The sequence below is a fragment of the Eumetopias jubatus genome, unplaced genomic scaffold (genome assembly GCF_037043125.1).
Source record: "Eumetopias jubatus isolate StellerSeaLion01/CBP00866 unplaced genomic scaffold, mEumJub1_p1.0 scaffold_11, whole genome shotgun sequence".
NCBI lineage: Eukaryota > Metazoa > Chordata > Mammalia > Carnivora > Otariidae > Eumetopias > Eumetopias jubatus.
The window spans coordinates 96,241,165-96,268,896 of NW_028274817.1; the positions used below are offsets into that span (position 1 = coordinate 96,241,165).

The 27,732-nt window shown below is 37.3% G+C and overlaps 1 pseudogene; it reads left to right on the top strand.

Moving 5' to 3' along the window:
* On the top strand, positions 1-27,732 carry LOC114216760 (serine/threonine-protein kinase MRCK beta-like; annotated as a pseudogene).

Sequence of the window (27,732 nt, forward strand, 5' to 3'; positions counted from 1 at the left end):
ATGGTGGAACTCTTTTTGAGGATTTTTGCGACCCATCAGCTGACTTGGGTGGACATACAAGCTTTAATGAATATGATGTTAGCCGCCACAAGATGGCTAGTATCGGCCAAAGCATATGAGGAAGCTCAGCGCCCACATCAGGAGACCCCAAACCCAGCTACTGCCATCCCATTGGTTGAACCCAACTGGTACCTAAACTGAGGAGGTTTATCTTGGCTTGAGCATTACCCAAAGCGTGTATTGGCAGGGTTGAATAAAGGGGTACCCAAGCAACATAGTTTGAACAAAATTCAGGAACTGAGGCAAGAAACAACTGAAAACCCAGCAGCCTAGTTAGAAAGAATTTATCAAGCCTATTGGAAATATATGGATATGAACCCAGAGGCCCCAGAAAAAATCCACATGGTAAACATGACATTCACTGGACAGAGCACCCCTGACATAAGGAGAAAGTTCCAAAAGTAGAAAGTAACAATAGAAATGAATGAAGAGGCCCTGGGGCTCCCTACCACCTCATTGACCATTTCCTCACAGGAACCCTGAGTACAACTGACAGTGAGAATCCAAATGATGGACTTTTTAGTAGACATAGGGTCCACATACAGTGTCTTAAATACTAAAATTGACATGGAATGCCCAGAAGGTAGTGTCTACAGTCAAGCACAAGTCAAACACAACAAAGAAGGGGCCATATCTACAGAAAATGGTCCATAAAGTCACCCAGAGACGGCTGACATGTGCAAAGAATAATCCAAAAAAATGAGAGATCCCCATCATGCCAAGGGATAAAATATAAAGAGGAATGTCCTTTTGAGAATTGGCAGGTAGACTTTACCCAAAGGCCTAGGACTCCGGGGAATTTTAAATATTTACTAGTGTTTGTAGATATCTTTTGGGGATGGGTTGAAGCCTTCCCTACCCAAATAGAAAAAGTTGCGGCCATTGTAAGACTTTTGCTAAAGGAAATTACTCCTACGTTTGGTTTATTAATATTATTCACAGTGATAATGGACCAGGTTTTGTATCTGGTGTAGGGTAAAAGCAAGTGCTATTTTCCATATCAACTGGAAATTACATGCTTCATGGAGACCTCAATCAACAGGAAAGAGAGAAAAAAAATGAATCATACATTGAAAAAGACTTCTGCTAAAATCAAACCGAAAAAGAGGTAAGGTTCTACCCATTGCTCTGCTCCACATTAGGGTTGCTCCCAAAAGTGGGCTAAAATTAAGCCCTTTTGAGATTATATATGGGAAACTCTTTCTGGCCTCGGCTCTAGGGATACCACATTTAGACTTAGAAAATGATAATAGGATTAAACAGTATATACAACATTTGAGTCAAATATTAACTGTGTTGTACCGGTTGGTCCTTTCCAGGTCTACATAGCCTTCAGATGAGCCACTACATCTTTCCAGCCCTGAAGACAGAGTATTGTTAAAGACCTAGAGAAATCAAGGACCCAATCATCAGTTGGCTGAGAAATGGCTGGGGCTTTAAGACATCTTATTAACCACTCACCTCTGTAAAACTAAGGCCCATAAAGCCATGGATACACCACATCAGAATGAAGAGGGCTCCACCTATGACAAAGAGGCCAATAAAACCCCCTGCTGGGAAAGCCATTCTCTTCAGGATTTAAAATACCTATTTAGGAAAGGAAACCTATGACAACTATATTCATTCTGTGATCCCTATTAACCATGTCTTCTCTCTCCCTAGGTCAGAAAGACAATGCAATAGTATGGGTAACAGACTTTGGCTACAGCCGCGTGTGCTATCAATTACTGGATATGTCATCCAAAAGCCCAATCAATGCTGGACCATAGAGACCCCTTGGTTCACTCTGTTTATAACACCTCAGAAATCCTCAAAGGCCATTGGTTTCCAAGGCCAAAACAATAACTTATAGGGTTTGAATAGCTACATTCTCTCAAAGTGATCCTGAGGCACCTCTATATCTATATAACAGTCCCTCTAATTACTGTACTAAAAGAGGTTATTTTCAAAGGACAGAAAACAGGCATGTATTCCCAATTAGAAAGATTGTGCCAGCTCCCTGAAATTATTTGCCAGATTGACTCATTATCTCTCAAGCAATATCCCTGATGGGGATAAATATTTCTTTGGTTATACATTATTGCCATGGTGGGGGGCTTGCTGCCCACCAACATGTGCTTTGCAACTTGTCCCAAACTCTAACCATCCTGACTAATGAAACTGCCAAACCTTTGGCCAACTTACAAAAATCCTTAGATTCCTTTCCTAAAGTTGTCCTAGATAACCATATGGCCCTAGACCTTATCCAAGCTGAGCAAGGGGGAGTTTGTGTTGTTGCTAATTCACCTTACTGCATGTATATCAATACCTCCTTGGAGGAGGAAACCAGTATTGATAAAATCAGACAGCAAGCCACTTGGGTGCAGCAAACCCTAGATTGTTAACCCCATGTTTCAGGGAGGATGGGATTGGTTCACGAACCTCTAATCCTGGATACCATCAGGACTTAGGTCCATATTAGAAGGCATTCTAAAATTAGGACTCACCCTCATGTTAGAGGCACTATGTGTATACATAGGAATTAAGCTCATTACAAGGTATGTAACAAAACTTGCAAGCAAGTCGTATCAGTTATGCCTAAAGAAATGCTTCAAACCCATGTTAACATATTCCAGTCCAAGGTCATGACTACGCACTATATCAGCAAGAAGAATCTATAGAAGATTGACCTTCATCCTTAATCCCATAGATATGGAATGGTAATATTGGGAACAGTGGGGAACTGAGGCCACCTAGATCTTCATAACCAGCATGGTGATCTTTAAAGGTGTTCTTAAGTTCATATGATTGATTTACTAACCCTCCCTGTGAATCTATAAATCTTATATTCTATTCTAGAAGGAGAACAGAAAGCCCTCACATGTCACAGAACAAGAATTAGACCTCTTGCACAAACTTCAGGCACTGAGATAACATCTAAAACTGTAAACAGACACCATTAAATCTACACGGACTCAGGAAATGTAACAGGCCACTGCACGGCGCCCCCCTTACTGATTAATGACCCCTGTGTCTTTAAAACCCTCTTGGCTAGGCAGAAACCTCAAAGGTGGCTTTTGGAAAAGATTCTGCCTTCTCCCCAGGTGGCTGGCCTCCTGAATAAAGCTCATATTCCTTTCCAATCAACACTTGTCTCTTGAATATTGGCCTTTCAAGCAACAGACAGCCGAACCTGGGGTCTGGTAACAGGCCTAACTTTGAGAATACACCTGCATCACTGCTTCCTGAAATGAGTTTGACTAAACTAACCTATTGTCAGGACTAAGAGACTGGTTCAACAAGATAAAACAACCTACCAGCTCAACTCTTAATGTGTAAAACTTCAGGCAAGTTTCAGAGGAGGGAATTGTAGGAGCTGAGGGCAGGCTGCTCTAAGATGGCCACTTTGGCATGAAGATTACCCTGAGCTGAAGGCAATTGAGACCATGTGGGCTCAAGAGAAACCTTTTGCTCCTCCCTTAACTACACAAAAGAATCTATTGGGGGGGTCTTCTTGGGGAGGCCATTTCCAGAATAATGGTTATTATCAGAGATAAATTTTATCTAAGTGACCCAACTGAGTATGGCAGGGCAAACATCTAATCACCAGACATCTGCTCTTCTTATTGCCCTGTCAATTGCATTCTTTTCCTCTCAAATTCCAGACCTTCACCCCCTTCCTTCTCCTTAGTTCAAGATGACATATATACCTCACTTTGTGTGACTCTCTTTGGAATTTCTGTCTGTGTGGATTCTCCATACATATAAAATTAAATTTGATTTTCTCCTGTTAATCTGTATCATGTCAATTTGATTCTTAGTCCAGTTAGGACTTTTGTAGGCAACAGTAAATTCTTGCTCCCTGACAATATTTTAATTTTAAATAAATTATAATTTGATATTAATACTACTTTTTTTTTTTGATAGAGCAAGTGGGGAGAGGGGAGGGGCAGAGGGAGAGGGAGAGAGGTAATCCCAAGCAGGCTCCATGCCCAGTGTGGAGCCTGATGAGGGGCTGGATCTCACAACCCTAAGATCATGACCTGAGCCGAAATCAAGAGTGCACCCTTAACCAAGTAAGCCACCCAGGTGCCCCTGATATTAATATATTTACAGTTATTTTACACATAATACCATAACATATTATAAATAAGTACTATTAAAGTTTTTAAAAATTAAATGTAAGTAAAAGAGCTTATGTTAATAAAATATTTCCTGAAATATAGGACAATTTGTGGTACCTTATCAGGAAACAATGGTAATATTTATGGATTCCCTATGGCAATCTATACAGAGAGGAACAGTTAGTGGTAAGGAATTTATTCTCAAAATACTCAATATTAGAGCGACAGCAAAATGAAAAGGCACAGGAAACCATGAATTTCAACTCCATTCTGGGATTTAAACAACACTCTTCTGACATTAATGATTTAGAATGTTTCTACTGGGCATAAATGAGGATGGACATTCTTAGTGACACCAGGGAGGATGATCTGGTGTGGATTTTGATGAAAGTGATGGTAATGGGCTTGTACTATTTGTGTCAGGTACTGTGCTGAATACCTAATGTGCATTATCTCATTTCTATAAATCCTCTCAACACTCTTATAGGGTAGATGTTATTATCTTTCTCAGACTTTGTTTATAACAAGGCCCTGAGATGTCATTAATTGTTTAAAGTCACACAGTTAGAAAATAGTGGGGCCAAGTTCAAGTTTAATCTGACTGAAACAAAGCTACATTCTTAGTCACAGAATGGGAGTGGTTAGTTTCCAGGTCTGTTTTGCTGCACAAATGCTTAAATTTAGGACGTCTGGGTAAAACCATATAGACAATGATAAGTGTAGGCACTTAAAACTTTTTCACTAACTTACATTCTCACTTATATCATTAACACACACTTTAGTAATTTCTAGCCGTTCTAAAAATGTGCAATAGTATACATTCACAGTAGAAAGTAGTTTAAATAGTAGTCTTTTTGGAAGCTATAAATATTCCCCTGGTTCTCAGAAAGAAACACATTTGATTTAAATGCTCCCCAGAGGAAAGAATAACCCATACTTACAAAATTGACTTGACCAAATACTTTTATGAAGCACACAAGTTCTTACAATGGCAGAAAGTTTGAAGTTTTGTACAGAAAAAAAGGTACTCTTGAATCCTAAGGAACACTATAAAATGAAACAATAGAGAAGAAATTCTAGGCAATTTCTGTCTAATGCTAATTCACATGTCATTCTCATGTACAAACTCCTGATATATCTGTGCAGTAAATCAAATAAAAAATACTGTAATGCATAGAGAGATAAATCTGGAATGCACTATTTAGTTTTTATCCTCTTTATGTTCAGACACACTCAATATTTCTTTTTTTTTAAAGATTTTATTTATACATTTGAGACAGAGAGATAGAGAGAGAGCATGAGCAGGAGAGAGGCAGAGGGAGAAGCAGGCTCCCCTCTGAGCCCGGAGCCAGACGTGGGGCTCGATCTCAGGACCCTGAGATCATGACCCAAGCCAAAGGCAGACGTTTAACCATCTGAGCCACCCAGGCGCCCCATCACACTCAATACTTTTATTTGAGAGACAGAGTGAGTGAAAGAGAGAGCGTAAGCCAGGGGAGAGGCAGAAGGAGAGGGGAAAGCAGACCGCCCCCCACCCCCCCACCAAGCAGAGAGCTGGACAGAGGGCTTGATCTCAGGACTCCGGGATCATGACCTGAGCCAATGGTAGACGCTTAACCGACTGAGCCAGGCACCCCTAACTCTCTACTTTAAAATATTCTAAACTTACATAAGAATTGAAGACTAGAACAATAAACACATATACATCCTCCATTAGCTCACCAATTAACATTTTGCCATAGCTGCTTTCTGCTGTTGGGGAGCAAGAATGTCTTGTCCCCTTTGAGGTCTTTCAAGGTCAAGAGTAACAAGAGAAGATCCAATAGTGTACATACAGGAATCCACACTGACATGGAAATCCCAATCACAGGCAGGATGAGGTACATATGTCATCCTGAACTAAGGAGGAGGAACAGGATAAGGGTTTGGGACTCAGAGGAAAGGAAGGCACCTCACAGGGCAATAAGAAGAAAAGCAGATGTTTGCTAATTAGATGTTTGCCTTGCCATACAGTTGGGTCAGTAAGATAAAATTTGCCTCTGCTAATTGTCCTTATTCTGGAAAAGACCTCTCAATTAAGCCTCCCCCCCACCCCCGACCACAGATTCTTTTATGTAGTTAAGGGAGGGGCAAAAGTTTCTCTTGAGCCCCTAGGATCTCAGTTGCCTTCAGATCAGAATATTCTTCATGCCAAAGTGGCCCATCTTGGGGTAGCCTTCCCTTGGCTCCTACAATACCTTCCTCTTATTTTTGCCCTGTTTTATTTGCAATGTATTTTCTTAAGGTATATGCTTGTGTGTACATGCACATGCACACACACGCACACCCCTAAATATTTAGCATGCCTCGTCTAAGAAAAATATTCTCCTATATAACAGCAATTCCATCACTACAGCCAAGAAATTTAACATTTATAAATTTAAATTATGTAACAATTTAAATTTAACAATTTAAATATAAAATTTAAATTATATAACATTTTCTAATTTGTAGTACATACTCAAAAGTCCCAGTAGTGTCAGAGACCAAACTGAGACCACCCATTGAATTTAGTCTCCTTTAATCTAGGACCGCCTTCTTTGGTCCTTCATGGCATTGACATACTTTTCAGGGTCAAGGCCAGCTATCTGAAATCTCTGGCTGTCCTTTCATGACTGGAGGAGTTTACATTTTTTCTGCAAGAAAAATTTCTATGTACTGCAGTATAGTTCTCAGGAAGAGAACCATTAAGAAGCACAGCAGGTCAGAGTGCCAAGTCATTAGTAATGCTGAGTTTGGTAATTTGTTTATGGTGGTATCCATCAAATGTTCTCATGTTAAATCTATCTTTCTCCCTTGGTGATTAATAAGCAATCTATAGGTGAGACTTTGAAACCATGTAAACACCCATTTCTTTATCAACCTTGCCTTCAATGGTCCCACATCTGGGTTGTGTAAAGCCTTCTGGAAGGACTCACTCCAAGCAGCTAGGTCAATAGTTCTCAGGGCTAAAAACTACTGAGCCAGATCCCCAAACTGAAAAGCGCAGGGCAGGACAGCAGCAACAGAAGATGAAAAAGAAACCAGATGCCTTTTGCAAATAAGTGTATAAATTTGTTTTATGTCCTGTAGGTACAAATTTACAGAATCAGTACATCTCCTTTCAAGTAACACAGTCAGAAATTATTGCCCCTCTATACAAATTTCAGGCCATGCATAATTCTCCAGATAAGAACTATAGGAAATAAATTCTTTTGCATTCCACCAAGGAATTAATAATAGCAGTCTTTCAGAGCCACAAGAAACTAAGAATTGGGAAGATAGTTGATCTAATCCAGTACAAACCAATTATTCTTATGATAATACTTTTAATATGATGTATCCCTTTTGCATAACTTAATTTCTAAACACAGTGTATTACTCTTTTATTGGTCCACATTTTATAGGATTTAAGTTAGTTTATTCAATAAAATCATTTGTCTAACTTTTGCTAAAGATTCTATGACAAAAATTTGTTGATCTCTGGTATAAATCACTATACAATAGATGCCAATGATTCACAGTTGGAATGATAGTTCTAATACCATGATTCTAAAAATGAACATTTATAATGACTATGTTTTCACAGCATGGATGCTTTCAGTCTCCTATTAAACACAGAAAACTAAGATTATGGACACTGCTTTTATAATTTCCATGTATCTTAGAGAGTTCTGTTGTTTCTTTTATATAAATACTCAGGGAAGTAATTAAAGAATGATAATTCAGATTTGTTTCAGATCAGAAAACTTCATTAACATAGTTTCTGAATCAAATTAAAGAGCTATGTAAATTAGTAAATTATTTAAAACTACTATTATGGAAATGAGAATGTATTTACTTCAATTTTATTTGAACAAATTTCATTTGTTTATTTAATGTATCATTCTAATGTCTGTGTAAATTTTAACCAAACCTAATATAGAGATACTAATATTATCTTTCAGTGAGTTTATCAGTTTAACCCTAGATAAGTATTTTTTTTAATTTATTCATTTGACAGAGATACAGAGAGAGAGCGAGCATGAGCTGGGGAGAGGGGGAGAGGGAGAGGGAGAAGCAGGACCCCCGCTGAGCCAGGAGCCCAGTGTGGGACTCGATCCCAGGACCCGAGGATCATGACCCAAGCCGAAGGCAGATGCTCAACCATCTGAGTCACCCAGGAGCCCCCTAGATAAGCAGTTTTTGATTCTGGAACACTAAAGCATGTCTCAATCTCTCGTGATGGCATCGTGATTCATATTTTTAGTCATTAATAAAATAGAATTTTTGAAATATGTATTGATTTTTATTGAATTAGACTCAAAGTTTTCCTGATAATGATGTAACACTCATATATTAATACCTTCATGATGCTATTTTAGCCTTCTATTTCCTCTTATTAAAAAAACGATAACTTTTGGATAGTGTGAGTATAATTACGGCATATGCCTGGAGCTGTAGTGGCACTTATTAGATCACTACTAAAACTGGTTGCATCAGAAGAATTTTTAAATATTGGGTTGAACCATATGAAACTGCCAAGTACAAAAATGGCAATCTAATTTGATTCATCTAATACATCCGTTTCCCCAATATATTGTACACACACACACACAGACTTGCATGCCCATATAAATACCATATCCCTCTCCCCAAATCCAGGCACACATTACTATCTTAATTCAATTTTCCATTTCTCCTCATTGCCAAATTGTAGGGGGAAAGTCAGTCTGCTATCAAAGGGGAAAACAAACAAAAATACCTTTTAATAAACAAAAACATCAATGTAAATCACTCAAAAAGTTTTAAATTCACAGTGGAGAATAACCACTACAGTGCAAATGACGGTTTTAAGCACCACGATTTTGAAGTTGAATGACATGATGAGTACGTATAACACATTAGAGAAAGTGTGCAAAGTCTCACCATTCATCACCTTGGTCATTAACTGGGTAATCTTAACATTCAAATCTCATATCTGACTTTTCCCATCATTAGTGAAGATAAACAACCCTTATTCTCATCTTTCCGAATTATGGTGGGGTTGCAACTTTGAATCTTCATAGCAAATATCTGTGATAAAGGACTTTGTAATTATAGTATTTTATTGCTTTCCAATAGCATATGAACTACAGTGAAGGCCTATTGAAAACATGCTATGTACTGTAAAATTGTGATATTATTTATATCTTTCTGCTCTTAACTAAGGTAATTAAGGTTCTATTCCTATTTGTATTAATGAAAGACAGATCTTGTGTCCACAAAGGAATTCAATTAAATATGGCTTTAATCACAGAAATAAGATCAGAGCCAAGAAGAGGCAACAAGGTTCCAGTATGTAGTTTTTAGGAGCAGGTCTCACTAGTCTTAATATGGTTGTGTATCTAAGCTTTCTCCACAAGGCAACTAAACTAAAAATTACATGTTAACAAAATAGGCAGTGCTTACGGTTAATGAAGAGTTTACCGCTAACACTGCTTTAGACTGATACACCACAAGTCTTGTAATAGGGCTAAATAAATTCAGAAATAGAAGGAAAAAAAAACCCATGCTGGGTCAACCCTTTGAAAGTGCTTTATATTATAAAATCCACTACCACCACTCTCACCATCCAAAAGAAATGCTTATTACCATCCACCTACTAGTTAAGGAAAACATAATCAATGAAATTGATTTTGAATGCCTGTGCTTGCTTCAGAGAAAGTTATTACAGAAAACAAACTTCATTCAACAAGCTTTCTAAAGTTGATTGTACTTCCCATATCTATTCAAAGTATTTCTCCAGGCACCTGGGTGGCTCAGTCAGTTAAGCCACCAACTCTTGGTTCAGCTCAGGTCATGATCTAAGGGTCCTGAGATCAAGCCCTGTGTTGGGCTTCACCCTCAGCATGGAGTCTGCTTGTCCCTCTCCCTCCTGCTCTGCTCCTCCCTCCACTTTCTCACTCTCAAATAAATAAATAAAATCTTTAAAAAACATGCTTCTCAACTTAGTAATTGGTAACAAAAATATTCACATGTAAATTTACTTATGCACAAAAGGGTTAATAGATGCTTATTTAAATACGTAATACGAACTATGGATAGCATATGTGTGTTAGGACAATTGACAAGTAAATTTTAATACCGATGCAGTAATATATTTGTAATGATAGAGTTCATACATGGTGTTGTAAAACATAAGAATGTTTCTATCACAAATCATTTTGTTAATGAGGAATAAAGTTCTTGTTTTCATTTATTTTCAAAAATCAAAGCTGACTCAAATATTCCTGATGATAATGTGACTCTCACTTATTTGTCATTTTTTTAAAGATTTATTTATTTATTTTAGAGAGAGAGAGCAGGGGAGGGACACAGGGAGAGAGAGAGTACTGAAGCAGACTCCCCGCCGAGCGCAGAGCCCAATGCAGGGCTCCATCCCAGAATCCAGAGATCATGACCTGAGCTGAAATCAAGAGTTTGCCCCTTAACCGACTGTGCCACCCAGGCCCCCATTTATTTGTCTTTCATTATCCTTCCTTTAGAGGAGAAAATAGGGAATAGACTTACAGCTACTCTTCTAGGTATTGCAATAACTCAGAGATTATGTTATCTGCAGTTCACGAAGTCACTATTATATATGAAAATTAATAATTCTAGCAACTATAACTAATTTAGAGCCCTAAAATAGGTTTTTGGTTTAATCTAAAATTTCCTAAATCCATGGGAATATGTTGCATATGTGAATGTTTTCCATTGATTTACATCAACAGCAGAATAAGGGTAGAGAATTCTTTTTTTTTTTGAAAGAGATGCTTTTATTTTATTTTTTTAAGATTTTATTTATTTATTTGAGAACAAGAAAGAGAAAGAGAGAGAAAGCACAAGCAGGGCAAGTGGTAGAGGTAGAGGGAGAAGCAGGCTCCCTGCTGAGCAGAGAGCCCGATGTGGGCTCTATCCCAAGACCCCGGGGACCCTAGGATCATGACCTGAGCCTAAGGTAGACACCCAACAGACTGAGTCACCTAGGTGCCCCCAAGGCAGAGAATTCTTTAGATCACATAAGAGATCTGTAGATATTCAACAAGTATAGAAACATATGTCCCTTTAGCAACAACTTAAATTTATGTTATTTTCACATGAATCAACTCACTTGCTAGATACCCAATACTGGTAAAATAAGCAGAAACTGCGATTTCTAGAAAACATTTGAGAGATCTGAATATTTCTCATAGGGGTATCTTCAGTATTTTAAAACATTACCTCTGGGGTGCCTGGGTGGCTCAGTCATTAAGCGTCTGCCTTCAGCTCAGGTCATGATCCCAGGGTCCTGGGATCGAGCCCCACATCGGGCTCCCTGCTCCGCGGGAAGCCTGCTTCTCCCTCTCCCACTCCCCCTGCTTGTGTTCCCTCTCTCACTGGGTCTCTCTCTGTCAAATAAATAAATAAAAACTTTAAAAATAAATAAATAAAACATTACCTCTGATTAGTATCTACCAATATAAATTTTCAAGAGTGTTCCTAGAGGAAAACACTATAACTTATTGTTAACAAAGTCCAAAATGTGCTTTTAGGAATGAATTGTGGCAAAGAAGAGAAATTATCAATCCCTAAACATATTTATGTTTGGGCAAAATTACATAAATATATATACTCCAAATTTACAAATCTTACAAATTTTTGTGTTTACAAAGATATGTGTAAATAACTATCAGTACAAAAAGATATAAAGGTAAAATTTAAACTTTAAGTATTCAGAAAGATATACATAGTACTTTAACACAGTACTAAATAGCACTGTCTAAATGCCCAAGGAGTAGGAATGTGATATATAATAGATTGCTCTGGTAATGTGATCAGCTTTAAAATACATAATAAAGCTGAGACTAAAAATTATTTGTAAACTATATGATACAATAGCTTTTCTTCTGTTTGCATCCTTACATCTTTAATAGTTAATTCCAATGAATTTTGAGAAGAGGCAAAAGCCATTAAATATATTATGTGAATCAACATCTGCATCCTGCTGGTAACCAAAAGCTAGAACTCCCACTGTGATGACAGAAACTCCTATGAGCACAGTAAACTCATTTTCATTAAACTGTTCCTTCAAATTTGTTAATGCATTTTATTTTAAGGCAGCCATGATCTAGCTAAAACATAGACTCTGTAATATTTATAGGTTATTCCCATTTTATCTCTAGGAAGATTTTAGGTTTTTTTTAAATGAGCATAACAAAAAGAAGGCACAGTTATGCTAGAAATACTTGGACTTAAACTATTCCATTGAAGAGGCTTTTATAAACAGACAGAAACTAAGGTCAGAGCTGGCCTTACAAGTTTATTAAAGGAGGTCATCAATTCTGTATCATGATAAAAATCTCTCTGATAGAAACTTTTATTAAAATGTATTTCCCTAACAATGCAATCCAATGCCTGAAAGCCCACCATGAAATGTGTGCTGTCATTGATTAGGGGGATGCTGAAAAAGAATAACTGTTGATTATAAATTTGTAGCTTGAGTGTAAAATATTGATGTCTAAGTAAGAGAACAGATATTAGAGATCAACTAGGTTGTAATGAAATCACCACAGTAGCTTGGGAAACCAGCAGATAGTCTGACATCACTTTCAAGAGAAATATGGTTGCAGGGGGTAGAGTCATCTGGGGACTCCTGACCATCTAGGAATGGCTCAGAAGGGAAGCAAAACATAAAATTAACCAGGAACTATAGTGTACAAAGTATAGCATAAGGTAGCCTATCTCATGTAATTTTTCAAAGATAGATGAGCTTTTTCAGAATATTCCCATTGGATGCATGTCCAGTGATAGTGAAACAAACTATGTTTGTACTGCATTGTTTTGTTCCCTTCCAAAAAAAGTCAGTGAAATGCATCAAAAACACCTGTATTGAATATCAGTTATAGACTTGTGAGGATAACATTACCAGCAGATTTCCATCATCTTTGAAAATAGTTCCTAATCTCTAGGCTGCAGATAGCTAAGGGGCAGCAGAAACCTAGGAAACAGCTCAGGTTCTGTATTGCCTTATGTACACCAAACAGTCTGACAAATAATTTGCCTAACATGTTTTTAAACTGATCTTTGGGCATCAATGAATGCTCTAATAGTTAATAAGATGAAGTTTTTGCTTTAAAGAGTGGCTGAACTTAGAGTAAACTTTGGTCAGATTTTCACACACACACACACACACACACACACACACACACACACACACACAGAAAAACAGTAAAATAGAAGTACACTCAAGTAGAGGGTCTGGTAATTGGTTTGATGTTAAAAGAGTATGCAGTACTAGAAAAGTATGAAACCACTGCTCTTCACCTTGAATGTAATCTAGAATAGAGCACACCAGGATCCCATTAGCTTATGCAAGACTGAAATGAAGATCATTTAAAGTGCACGGAAAACAGGTGTAGCTTTAAGCCCAAAAGTAGAATTCTGAACTACCTTTTGCACTTCAGCAGGGGAGAAATGAATTTAACTTTATGATGTTAATGCTTCTTTGACTTTTCCCATAGTAACAAGAATGCAGTATGGCTAAGTCACTGGAAAAGGTCACATTTGAATGTTTACAAACATCCATGTGATGGCTACAAAATCCAGGTGAAGACTGACTCTCATGGTTACAGGGACTAGGTTATCAAAATTGTGGAGCTAAGATTTACTGCTGGACTAGGAAACTGGAAAATAATCCCTTACTATATAATAAACGTTGAATTTAACAGTTATCAAGAAATTAACAGAGTGTAGGGGGAAGGAAAGGGAGGCATCAAAAAGGACATAAAACCGAATCAATTTGTATGCCCATTTCAATAAATTGAATAATTAGGTTTGAGGTTTTACTAGCTATTGCAACAGTTCTATCTGGGAGTTGAGTAACATAGAGGGTATGTTATTAGCAAATAAAATAAAATAAATACTTTATTAATCACAACAAACTAACAAGAAAAAAAAATCCTGCCATTTTGAAACTGTACTAGTTACAATCAGGACACAATTTCTGTTACCAAGGCTTAAATTTTGTTTTAAAGACTAAATTTTCTAGGTGTTTAGAGCAAGCTACAGAGAATGGTCTATGATTGCACAGGGCCCTATTCACATGTATACATGGTGCCTTTTAGTACTATTTTCTTTCAAAAGACTTTTTTAAATTAACTTATTTATTTTAGAGAGAGAGAGACAGCGTGTGCAAGTGGGGAAGGGGCAGAACAAGGAGAGAAGCAGACTCCCCACTGAGCAGGGAGCCCGACTTGGGGCTCAACCCCACGACCCCGAGATAATGACCTGAGCTGAAACCAAGAGTTGGATGCTCAACCAACTGAGCCACCTAGGTGCCCCTCCTTTCAAAAGATTTTAGAGGCCCCACACATTGCCATCAGTCTGCACATGCTGTTGTTTATTCCATCAAAAAGTACTCCTTTTCCATGCACCCCTTTTTATTTTTTCCAACTCCCACCACTATAGATCTCACCTCCTCACAGCATCTGTCCGGTAGTTTATTTATTTACTGCTCTGGACTTCTGCCCTTTCTCTTTCCACAACCACTTTCACACAAATATCTTATCACTTTCATCTGGTTGGAAGTGCTTTAAAGGGAAAGACCAGTGCATAGCACACAAAAAATACTTTGAAGTTTTGACTGCATATGTGGAATTAGATGGATAGATGGATGGGTGGATGGAGAGAGGGTGACATCCCCATTCCAGAAACATTTGAACTACCAGAAAAGACTGCTTTGTAGTCATCAGCATGGACCCCAAAAGTGCCACATTCGATCCCTAATTGTGAAAGGAAGTTGCATGAGTAGGATTAACTTCAAGCCAGGTGGCCAAGATGTTGTAGAAGGTGACAAATAGAGGTAGTCAGCTGATCATGCTCCACATGGCTGAGCAGCATGTCCCACACCTGAAAGAGGCACTAAGAGGTGTACTAATCAACCCACGTTTTAAATATTATGATAAAAACACGTAATTCCAATTTACCCTAAGCAATTTTCACATATACAGTACAGTGTTTTTAACTTTGTGCACAATATTGTGTAATAGATCCCTAGAATTTTCACATCTCGCATTACTTAAACTATATACGCATTGAACAACTCCCTGTTTCCCCCTCCACCATTCCCTGGCAATCACTACTCTATTTTCTGTTACTAGAAGTTTAATTATTTTCAGTATCTCATAGAAGTGGAATCATACAGTATTTGTCTTTTTGTACTTGGTTTATTTTATTTAGCATAATGTCCTCTAGGTTTGCCCATGACATAGAGTTTCTCCTTTTTTAAGGCTGAATAATATTCTATGCATATACCACATTTCCTTTATACATTCATCTATCAATGGACTCTTTTTAAACTTTTAATTCCAGTTACTTAACATACAGTGTTATATTAGTTTCAGGAGTATAATATAGTGATCCAACACTTTCAGACATCACCCAATACTCATCACAAGTGCCCTCCTTAATCCCCATCACCTATTTAATCCATCTTCTCACCTACCTCCCCTCTGTTATCCATCAGTTTGCTTTCTATAACTAAGAGTCAGTTTCTTGATCTCTCTCTCTCTCATTTTTTCCCCTTTGTTTTGTTTCTTAAATTCCAAATGAGTGAAATCATATGGTATTTATCTTTCTCTGACTGTATTATTTTGCTTAGCATTGTACTCTCTAGCTCCATCCATATCATTGCAAATGGCAAGATTTCATTCTTTTTTGTGGATGAATAATATTCTATCATGTATATATACCACATCTTCCCTGCTGAGCAGGGAACCCGACACAGGGCTCTACCCCAGAATCCTGGGATCATGACCTGAGCTGAAGGCAGACGCTTAACTGACTGAGCCACCCAGGCACCCCCAGTTTTGGTAGTTTATGTTTCTGGGAATTTATTGATTTCTTCTAGGTTGTCCAATTTTTTGGCATATAGTTTCTCGTAATATTCTCTTATGATTGTATTTCTATAGTGTTGGTTGTTATTTCTCTTCTCTCATTTGTGATTTTATTTGAGTCCTTTCTCTTTTTTTTCTTCATAAGTCTGGCTAGACATTTATCAATTTTATTGATTTTTTTCAAAGAAACAGCTTCTGGTTTCATTGATCTGTTCTATTATTTCTTTCAGTTTCTGTATCATTTATTTTTCTCTGATCTTTATTATTTCCTTCCCTCTGCTGGTTTTAGGTTTTGTTTGTTTTTCTTTTTCTGGTTCTTTTAGGTGCAAGATTAGGTTGTTTATTCTAGATTTTCTCGTACCTCCTGAGGTAGGCCTGTATTGCTATATACTTCCCTCTTAGAACCACTTTTGCTGCATCCCAGCGGTTTTGAACAATTGTGTTTTCATTTTCATTTGTTTCCATGTACTTTTTTATTTCTTCTTTGATTTCCTGGTGGACCCATTCATTGCTTAGTAGCACATTATTTAACCCCCATGTATTTGTGGTCTTCCCAGGTTTTTTCTTGTGATTGACTTCTAGTTTCATACAGTTGTGGTCAGAAAATATGCATATTATGATTCTGATCTTCTTGAATTTGTTGAAGTTTGTTTTGTGGGCTAATATGTGATCCATTCTGGAGAATGTTCCATGTGCACTTGAAAAGAATATGTATTCTGCTGCTTTAGGATGGAATGCTCTGTTAAATCCATTTGTTCCAGTGTGTCATTCAGAGCCATTGTTTCCTTGCTGATATTCTGTTTAGATGATCTGTCCATTGATGTCAGTGGGGTGTTAAAAGTCCCCTATTACTATTGTATTATTATCAATTCATTTATGTTTGTTATTAATTGTTTTATATATTTGGGTGCTCCCATGTTGGGTCCATAAGTATTTATAATTGTTATAGCTCCTTATTGGATTGTCCCCTTTATGATTATATAGTGTCCTTCTTTGTGTCCTGTTACAGTGTTTGTTTTAAAGTCTAGTTTCTCCAAAATAAGTATTGCTACCCTGGCTTTCTTCTGACATCCATTTGCATGATTAATATTTCTCTATCCTCTCACTTTCAATCTGCAAGTGTCTTTAGGTCTAAAATGGGTCTCTTGTAGGCAGCATATCCTTTTTAGAGAAATGTCTATCCAACTCTTTTGCCAACTAGTTAGTTGTTTTTCATTGTTGTTGGGTTATAGAAGTTCTTTATATATTTCTGGATATTAACCCCTTATCTGATATATGGTGTGTGACTATTTTCTCCCATTTTAAAGAAATTTGTGATTTGTAATAATCACTCTGTTGATTATTTCCTTTGCTGTGCAGAAGTTTTCAAGTTTGATGTAGTCACATTCATTCTACTTTTGCATCTACTATCTGTGCTTTTAGAGTCATATCTCAAAAACTATTGCCCATGCCAATGCCTTGAAGCTTTTCTCCTGTTTTCTTCTAGGAGTTTTATAGTTTTCATTCTTATAGTCTTTAATCCATTTAGAGTTAATTTTTGTATATGATGTAAAATAAGGGTCTCTCTTCATTCTTTTACATGTATACCCAGTGTTCCCAACATCATTTGTTGAAAAGACTATCCTTTCCTAATTTGGTAGTCATGGCACTATTTTCAAAGATCATTTAGTCATCCATACAAGCTCTCTATTCTGTTCCATTGGTCTATTTATCTATCCTTATACCAATACCATACTAGTTTGATTATGATAGCTTTCTAATATGTTTTGAAATCAGAAATGTTAGGCTTCCAGCTTTGTTCTTCTTGGCTATTCAGGGTCCTTTCAGATTTCATATACATTTAAGGATTTTTTTTCTATTTCTGCACAAAATATGAATGAAATTTTTTTGACTGACAATTTTTTAAGTACTTTGTAGCTTCACAGCAAACTTTAAAAGGATCTTCAAACATAATAAAGAATGAAATCTTGCCATGAAACACCCTTGTTACTACTGAGAAAAACCTGATGGTTACTTGAGGGGAGTTGGGTACAGGGATGGGTGAAATAGGTGATGAGGATTAAGGAGGGCACTTATGATGAGCACTGGTTGATGTAGGGAATTGTTGAATCACTATATTGTACATCTGAAACTAATATAACACTGCATGTTAACTATACTGGAATTAAAATAAATAAAATAATTAAATTAAATTAAATTAAATTAGAGAAACTAAAAAAAAAATTAAAAGGAAGGTACAGAGATTTCTCATATACCCCCTGCCTCCACACATATATAACCTCCCCCATTATCAATGTTCCACACCAGAAAGTACATTTGTTGCACTTGATAAACCTATATTGACCACAGTTACCCAAAGTCCTTAGTTTATCTTAGGGTTCATTCTTGGTGTTACATATTATATGAATTGGGACAACTATATGACAGGTACCTTATGGTACCTTGGAACTCCAGACCTTCCATAATTGTGTAAGCCAATTTCTTTATGTGTGTGTGTGTGTGTGTGTGTGTGTGTGTGTGTGTGTATACACACACACACCCTACTGGTTCTGTATCTCTGGAAAACCCTGATTAATACATCACCTCTTTTACACAAAATGCCCAAAATTACAGAAAACAATAGTTGAAAATAACCAATAACTACAGAATTTATAACATGTTTTGGTTGGGAAAGGATATACATCAGACCTCTGGAGTGCCAGTAGTGTTCTGTTTCTTGACAAGAGCTGTAAATACAGGAGCATTTACTTGCAATAATTTGTTAAAATAAGCAAATAAGTTTTAAGTCATTTTCTCTATGTTGTTTCAAGGGGAAAAACTTTTAAAAATAAGCAAAAAATTATTTAATAAACTGACAATAAATCAAGATCCCCTTAATTCATACTCTGCTGTTGTAGAAAATTAAAATTGGTATGGCTTCCACTAAGTATAAATTTAGAAGTGATTGGAAATTTCTTTGCAAATGCGTAATTATTGCTGGGGGTTCAGAATTTGGAAATTCTAGCATAAATATATCCCTACATTTTCCCCAAACCAAGATTATAATCAAAAGCTATAATGATTCCATTTACAATAGCTCCAAAAACCGTAAGATACCTCAGAATAAACCTAACCAAAGAAGAAACGGATCTATACTCTAGGAACTACAGAACATTCATGAAAGAAATTGAAGAAGACACAAAAAGATGGAAAAACATTCCATGCTCATGGATTGGAAGAATAAACATTGTTAAAATGTCTATGCTACCCAGAGCAATCTATACCTTCAATGCCATCCCCATCAAAATTCCAATGACATTTTTCAAAGTGCTGGAACAAACAATCTTAACATTTATATGGAATCAGAAAAGACCCCAAATTGCCAAGGAAATGTTAAAAAAAGAAAAACAAAGCTGGGGGCATCACGTTGCCTGATTTCAAGCTCTATTACAAAGCAGTGATCACCAAGACAGCATGGTACTGGCACAAAAACAGACATATAGACCAATGGAACAGAATAGAGAGCCCAGATATGGACCCTCAACTCTATGGTCAAATCATCTTCGACAAAGCAGGAAAAAATATGCAATGGAAAAAAGACAGTCTCTTCAATAAATGGTGCTGGGAAAATTGGACAGCCACATGCAGAAGAATGAAACTCAACCATTCTCTAATACCATACAGAAAGATAAACTCAAAATGGTTGAAAGACCTCAACGTGAGACAGGAATCCATCAAAATCCTAGAGGAGAACATGGGCAATAACCTCTTTGACATCGGCCACAGCAATTTCTTTCAAGATACATCTCCAAAGGCTAGTGAAACAAAAGCAAAAATGAACTTTTGGGACTTCATCAAGATAAAAGGCTTCTGCACAGGAAAGGAAATAGTCAACAAAACAAGGAGTCAACCCACAGAATGGGAGAAGATATTTGCAAATGACACTGCAGATAAAGGGCTGGTATCCAAGATCTATAAAGAACTCAAACTCAACACCCAAAAAACAAATAATCAAGTCAAAAAATGGGCAGAAGACACGAACAGACACTTCTCTGAAGAAGACATACAAATGGCTAACAGACACCTGAAAAAATGTTCATCATCATTAGCCATCAGGGAAATTCAAATTAAAACCACACTGAGATACCACCTTACACCAGTTAGAATGGCAAAAAGCGACAGGGCAAGAAACAACAAATGTTGGAGAGGTTGTGGAGAAAGGGGAAACCCTCTTACACCGTTGGTGGGAATGCAAGTTGGTTACAGCCACTTTGGAAAACAGTGTGGACGTGCCTCAAAAAATTAAAAATAGAGCTCCCCTATGACCCAGCAACTGCACTACTGGGTATTTACCCCAAAGACACAGATGTAGTGAAAAGAAGGGCCATATGCACCCCAATGTTCATAGCAGCAATGTCCACAATAGCCAAACTGTGGAAAGAGCCGAGATGCCCTTCGACAGATGAATGGATAAAGAAGATGTGATCCATATATACAATGGAATATTACTCAGCCATCAGAAAGGACGAATACCCAACTTTTGCATCAACATGGATGGGACTGGAGGAGGTTATGCTAAGTGAAATAAGTCAAGCAGAGAAAGTCAATTATCATCTGGTTTCACTTATTTGTGGAACATAAGGAACAGCATGGAGGACATTAGGAGAAGGAAGGGAAAAATGAGGGGGGGATATTGGAGGGAGAGATGAACCATGAGAGATGATGGACTCTGAGAAACAAACTGAGGGTTCTAGAGGGGAGGAGGGGTGGGGGGATGGGTTAGCCTGGTGATGGGTATTAAGGAGGGCAAGTTCTGCATGGAGCACTGGATGTTATACACAAACACTGAATCATGGGACACTACATCAAAAACTAATGATGTATTGTATGGTGATTAACATAACATAATAAAATACAATTTAAAAAAAAGCTGTAGACAACATAAAGCTAATCTCACTAGTCAGTGGAGAAAAACCCAATATGCCCTTCCTAAACTACCTGAACAAAACTATTTTTTAATAGTAGATCAACAATACCAGGGAATATGTCTGGAGGAATTTGAAATTCAGAGTAGACAAACCTAGAAGCCAGCATATGTTTAAAAGCAAATCTAAACATTCAACACATTCTTAGTTCACACTAAGTATAAAGTTTCCAAAAGATGAAAATGTCCTAGAGTGCTATTCTTCTTAATCCTTAAGGGAGCTTTGAGTACCTCAAAAGTTGCTTCTAGCTATATGGTATTGTTCCTTAGATATACTTAACTCACTTTATATACTTTGAAAAATATATATCTAATGCATTTATCCGAGAAAAACACACAAGGACCAGATATTAATTTATCTACATTACAGTTACTATACTGTTGCCAACCTGAGTGCATTCCAAATGGTTTAACTCTGGGTCTGACTCATTTTTCTGCTGGTCTCCTCTATGTAATGCAGGTTCCTATCTCTTTCAAAAACAAAGATAAGGTATCTAGAAGAGGCATGCTTAAAATTCTTTAATAAATGTTAGAATCCAACCCAACATGCGCAGATGCACCCTTCCCAAACATCATAGTATGCATTGAAAGTTTTTAAAAAGCATAATTTCCTTGGGGTTCCTGGGTGGCTCAGTTGGTTAAGTGTCTGCCTTCGGCTCAGGTCATGATCCCAGGGTCCCCAAGGTCTTGGGATCGAGCCCTACATCAGGCTCCCTGCTCAGCAGGGGAGTCTACTTCTCCCTCTCCCTCTGCCCCCCTGCTCATGCTCTCTCTCTCTCTCAGATAAAATCTTAAAAAATATATAAAAATAAATAAAAAGCGCAATTTCCACTTGAATGGCAATGTCTTGTTAATGAAATGAACATAGGAAGGTTTATCATACATCTAAAAATTTTAGGATTCCATAACAAGGTTGACAAAATGTTACTGCCATATAAGAAAACAGTAAATATAATTAGGAGTTTTACATGCTCAGTTTTAATACCAGACTTACGCATTTTAAAATATATTTCCCATCAGCATTAAATATTCCATACTTTTATAATAAAGACCCAGCATTGCTTCAGCTTTAAAGTTAGAGTAGAGGGGCACTTGGGTGGCATAGTCAACCGAGCACTGCCTTAGGCTCAGGTCATGGTCTCAGGGTCCTGGAATCAAGCACCAGCTCCGGCTCCCTGCTCAGCAGGGAGTCTGCTTCTCCCTCTCCCTCTGCCCAACCTCCTCACCCACCCCCCACCCCTGCTACTGCACATGCTCTCTCTCTCTCTCTCCCTTTCTCAAATAAATAAAATCTTGGGGGGGGGATGGCGTAACTGGGTGATGGACATTAAGGAGGGCTTGTGATGTAATGAGCACTGGGTGTTATATAAGATTGATGAATCACTGAACTCTAACTCTATACTAATAATACACTATATGTTAATTAACTGAATTTAAATTAAAAAATAAATAAATAAAATCTTTAAAAAAATTTAAAGAGTAGAATGCTTAATTATCATATTAACAAATGAGGCATAAATTATAATTTAATTATTCTTTAACCTCCCTATTAAGTTAACATATTAAAATATATGTGGAAGATCCCATTCATATGTGTTTTAAAGTCTGAAAAAACTTATATAACCTAGTACTTTAAACCCAGCAAACACCAAAATAAACAGGATTGTGCCCAATTATTTTTAAGAAAGGCCCAAGAATTCTGCTAAAACATATCTTACCCATAATTAGAAAAGCACTAATTAATATTAGCTTAGAGTGGGTAACTAAATCAGACACAACACAGGAGTTTGTGTGCCAAGAAATTCATAGAGGAGACATTTCAGCAACAGCTTTGCTGTAAATGTCACTGAAGCTTTTGAATACCAGCCAATCCCAAATGTGCAGGACCACTGCTCCTAATGTTATTAAAAATATAGTAACAATGTGTTTTGGAAACACCATCACGTTTCATATGGAAAAAGGGTGATATTCAGAAGAATTAGCTTCCATTGCTAATGAATCCTACAATATAAAAGGGAACCACAGATAAATAGCAAAGGCTCCTGAAGAATCCTGACTGTATCAGGCATTAACCTTTCAGTTACTAGGTCTTGAATACGTTACGAGGTCCAGAGAGCATGGGTAGACAGCCCAGGCATCAGATGTGGGCAGCGAAGACAGTGGCCAGTTACCATCTAGCAAAGAAGTACCTCAAGACTTTATCCACTGGCAAATATATGCCAACTGTGTGCGAGTGGAACACGAGCCCTGAGTTTAATTCAAACTCATCTACCAAACATCCCCTGTGCTATTCTTACTGTGCATCTCTAATTGGCCCTTGTTTAGAACATAATATGTAGATTAACATTCACTAAAACATCAAAGTTTTGCTATATAAGTAATGCATTTGTACAACTTAAAAATAATTTTATACAAGTTTCTTAGTAAGCTGAACATGTATTAGCAATAAAAACATGGTTGATAAGGTCGGTTCCCATGGTGTTGCAGGTTACCGATACCAAAAGCACTACACATGTAAACCAAATTTAACAATTTAATAGATGGAGGATGATGGATACAGGTCCCTTACTGTTGAATCAAGAGGTTACAGAAAAACAATGGGGAAAGGTTAGAATGATCCATGTGGTATTGGATTAAAATTGGAGATAACAGAAAGAACTCATGTTTTAGTTTAATATAGATATGGATGGATACATACAGAAATATTGGTAGATATGTGTATGGGTAGGAGTTAATACACACACATATATTTCCTTGCTCTGTCAGCTGAGATGGATCAGACGTATTGACATCCCAGTGGCAATGAGCACACTCGGCACTCACTTTCTGATACATGATACCATTCTCTGATAAAAGGCACCAGGACTTCTTAGAGAAATGGCCAATTCCAGGGTTGGGACAGGAATATATATAATGGCTGTAAAGCATCTTGTAGTGAGAGTATGCATATTCTAAAAAATAACCACAAAGATGAGGAAGTGTTAAAGGGACAAAGAAGCCAACAGAACGAGTTCCCAATAGCCAAAACTGGAAAATTCTGAGCACCAAAATACATAAAGTAGTTTAAGATTATAATCCAGTATTTAAAATAAATACCCAAGAATCCAAAATAATATAAGTAAATGATTGAATAAATAAAAATAAACTGAAGAAAACAGACAAATCTCCTTTGAAGAACAATTCCAAGTAATTTATGTATGTGATTACTCAAGCTCCTCAAAGAGGTGGCGTATAACTCCCAACTCCTTAAGTGGAGGCACAGTATAATGACTTCATTCCAAAGAGTACAGTATAGAAAAGGGGAAGAAAGTATAACTTCAGTGGAGAAATCTGACAGTTTATCTTAGGTAGATGACCAAGGTTAACATTAACGGTGATATGTCCTGGTGATAGCATATTCCCTTGATAAAATGTGATGAGAATGGTGTTTAACCTCAGTGGTCTTCTGCCTCTACACCTATATAAGTCAAGTCTAATCATGAGAAACACATCAGACAAAACCAAAATGAGGAACACTGGACAAAATACCTGACAAGTACTCGAAATACGACTTGAGTCTCAGAAACTGTCACAGCCAAGTGGAACCTAAGGAGACAGGATAACTAGATGCAATGTGGTGTCCTAGATAGGCTCCTCAAAGAGCAAAACATTAGGGCAAATCTAAGGAAACGTGAAAAAAGTGGTAAACTTTAGTTAACAGTAAGGTATCAATATACATTTACGAGTTGGGACAAAGGTGCCATAATAATGTCAGAAGCTAACAAGAAGGGAAACTGGGTGTGAGTGATATAGAAACTGTACTATTTCCAAAACTTTTCTGTAAATCTAAAACTGTTATTAAAAAATTTTGTAAACAAAGTTAGAAGAAGGCAAAATATTATGCTAGATATAACACTTCATCTCCAATCTAGCTTCTTTCATCTAAGAACTGGTTGAGAGTACAAAAGATAAATAGTCTAGTAATGTTTCTATTTCTCTGCTGTCATTTGGGGACCATGTACTGTACAATGTGGAGCTATTAGTAGGATAAAATTAAGTAATACTTGTTTTTGTACTTCATTCGGTTATATACAAAGGGAGAATTATTAGTAGGAGAACCCAAATCTACTCTAATATCAGAAAGATACGTTTCTACCCTAAAAATTCCCACAGCAACATTATTGCTAGTGCTAATGTTATTTCCTGCCAAAGTGTTTACCAGTGTTTAATATAATCCTTCTTGGCATTTTTTCCTTATTCAGTCTTTCTAGGTCCCATGCTTCACCAACTTTCCTGAGCACCGAAATCACCGGGGCATGTTTTAAAAATACAGACGCTGCTGATTCCTTAGATCTGGAGTGGGACCTGAAATTCTGCCTTAAAAACAAGCTCTAAGTCTGTCCTCAACTAGCAACCTCAGCATGCAAATTTGCAGGTCCCACCACAGACTTATTTAACCAGGAGCTCTGGCTCAGAATCTATTCTAACAAGTCCTCCAGGTGACTCATATGCAGGGTAAAGTTTGAAAACCAGTGTTCTAGAGTGAGGGTTCTCAACTTTGGCATCCCATTAGAATCACCTGGGGAGCATTTAAAACTTTCAATGCCCCCATCACCCTCCAAATAAACAATATCAATTTTCAGGTAGCAAGAACACATTTGCAGTTTCTAAAACTCTCCAGGTGATTCCAGTGCCCAGCCAAAGTTGAAAATAACAGCTCTAGAAAGGACAAGGCACTTCCATGCCCTCTCTAGGTGTACTACTCCTTCCAAATCTCCATGTGTTCGCCAATCTGAAAGTTCTCTGAACTCTGTCCTTTTAGGTTTTTTATGAAGGCTTCATGGCCGAGGCATGATTGATTAAATCATTGGCCACTGGTCATGAATTCAACTTCCAGCCCCTCTCCCCTTCTCTGAGGTCAAGGGGTAGAAATGAAAATTCCAACCCTCTATTTGTGATTGGTTCCACTGGCAATCAGCCATAGGTGCAGTCCAAAAGTCACCTATTAACATAACAAAAGACACCACTGTCATTCTTATCGCTTAGGAAATTCCAAGGGTTTTGGGAGCTTTGGGCCAGAAACTGGATAAAGATTGTGTGTGCGCGCGTGCACGCGCGCGCGCATGTGTGTGTGTGTGTGTGTGTGTGTGTGTGTATGTGTGTGTGTGTATCTTACTATAAAGGACACTATCATAGGATCTCTGAACAGCACAATGCAGTCCAATAAATACATTAACCACATATGAGGATGTGCAGCAGAATTTAGAAAAAAAGCTTGCAAACTGAACTTATGAAAGAGCATGAAGATTAGAAGAAGGGAAACTGGAACTGAGTAGGAATTAGCAGAATGCACAGACTCTACATTCCTTTCATTGTTCACTTAATGCCATAGAAACTCAAACCCAGAAAAAGAAATTAAAAATTTAATGAAGAAAGTGTATATTTGAAGAATAAATAGCTGATTCAAATAGTCTTAAGAAACTTAAGAATACAGTGACAATTTTGCCAAGAACATGAAGATCCACACCTAGATTGAAAAGACTAGAAAACCAGGACTGTGGGATGCCTGACTGACTCAGTCCATAGAGCATCCAACTCTTGATATCTGGGTCATTGAGTTCAAGTCCCATGTTGGGTGTGGAGATTACTTAAAATAATAATAATAATAAAACAAAATCTTAAAAAAAAACAGGACTGCAGCATGAGGCAGGAAAAGATTTTCATAAACAACTGGTTGAACCTTCCAACAATCCAAAATCCCAGACGAAACAAAACAAAACAAACCCACAAAGACCCCTCTCTCAGTAGCAAAAGCTGGCCCTGCAGGAATTCTCAGAGATAAGAGCATGCCCGGCTTACAGAAGCTAATTTTCAGAAAGCTTACTGACAAAGAAGAGGTGGAAATGGACTTGCAGAAAAGTGACTCCATGAAACAGGAAATCTCTGAATCCAAGATGTTCAGGAAAGAACTGGCTTAGTGTGAGTATAATTTTGCCAAGTCTTCAAAGGAACACCAGCTTCATCAATGCAGACAGAACTTCTTTGAAACAAATAGGAAGTGAGCTTGAGGTGAGACAGAACTTCTTTGAAACAAATAGGAAGTGAGCTTGAGGTGTTCATGATGAAGCAAGGAGGTTAAGGTCCAAGTGCCACTTTAGAACATCAGCAAGTGATTTCTAAAATAAAATCTGAACTTGAGAAGAAAGTCTTGTTTAATGAAGAGAAATCGTGTTGGATGTGAAGCCTCCAGTGTCTTAGAAGCAAAAAAGAAAAATGCAAAATATGAAGTGTGTGATTCAAAATCATCAGTTTATCCTGCAGAAAGAAATATTAAAGTTAAAAGAGAAATTATTAAAGTCAAAACAAGACCATCACGATAAAATGGAGAAGCCAGAAGACACAGTAAAAAGTACATATTTGAAAAAGAAAGTGCAATGAAGTGTGAAGAAAACAAGAAATTAAAGGGTGAATATGAAATGCTTTGATCTATTGTGGATAACCGAACAGCTCAAAATAAACAATATGAACATGAGTTTAAGGATTTGGCAGCTAGGAGAAGGTTGCCTGGAGGGAAGCTTAAATTGCAAAACTATGCACTGGATCATCAATGAGAAAGATGTTCAGGAGTATTTTCAAGCTCTTCTTTCCAAGATGACCAAAGAGGGCAAGACTGAAAAGTTCTAGTCTGAGATCAAGAATGCCAGATCCACTTTGTAAAGGTCAGGGTTGTTAG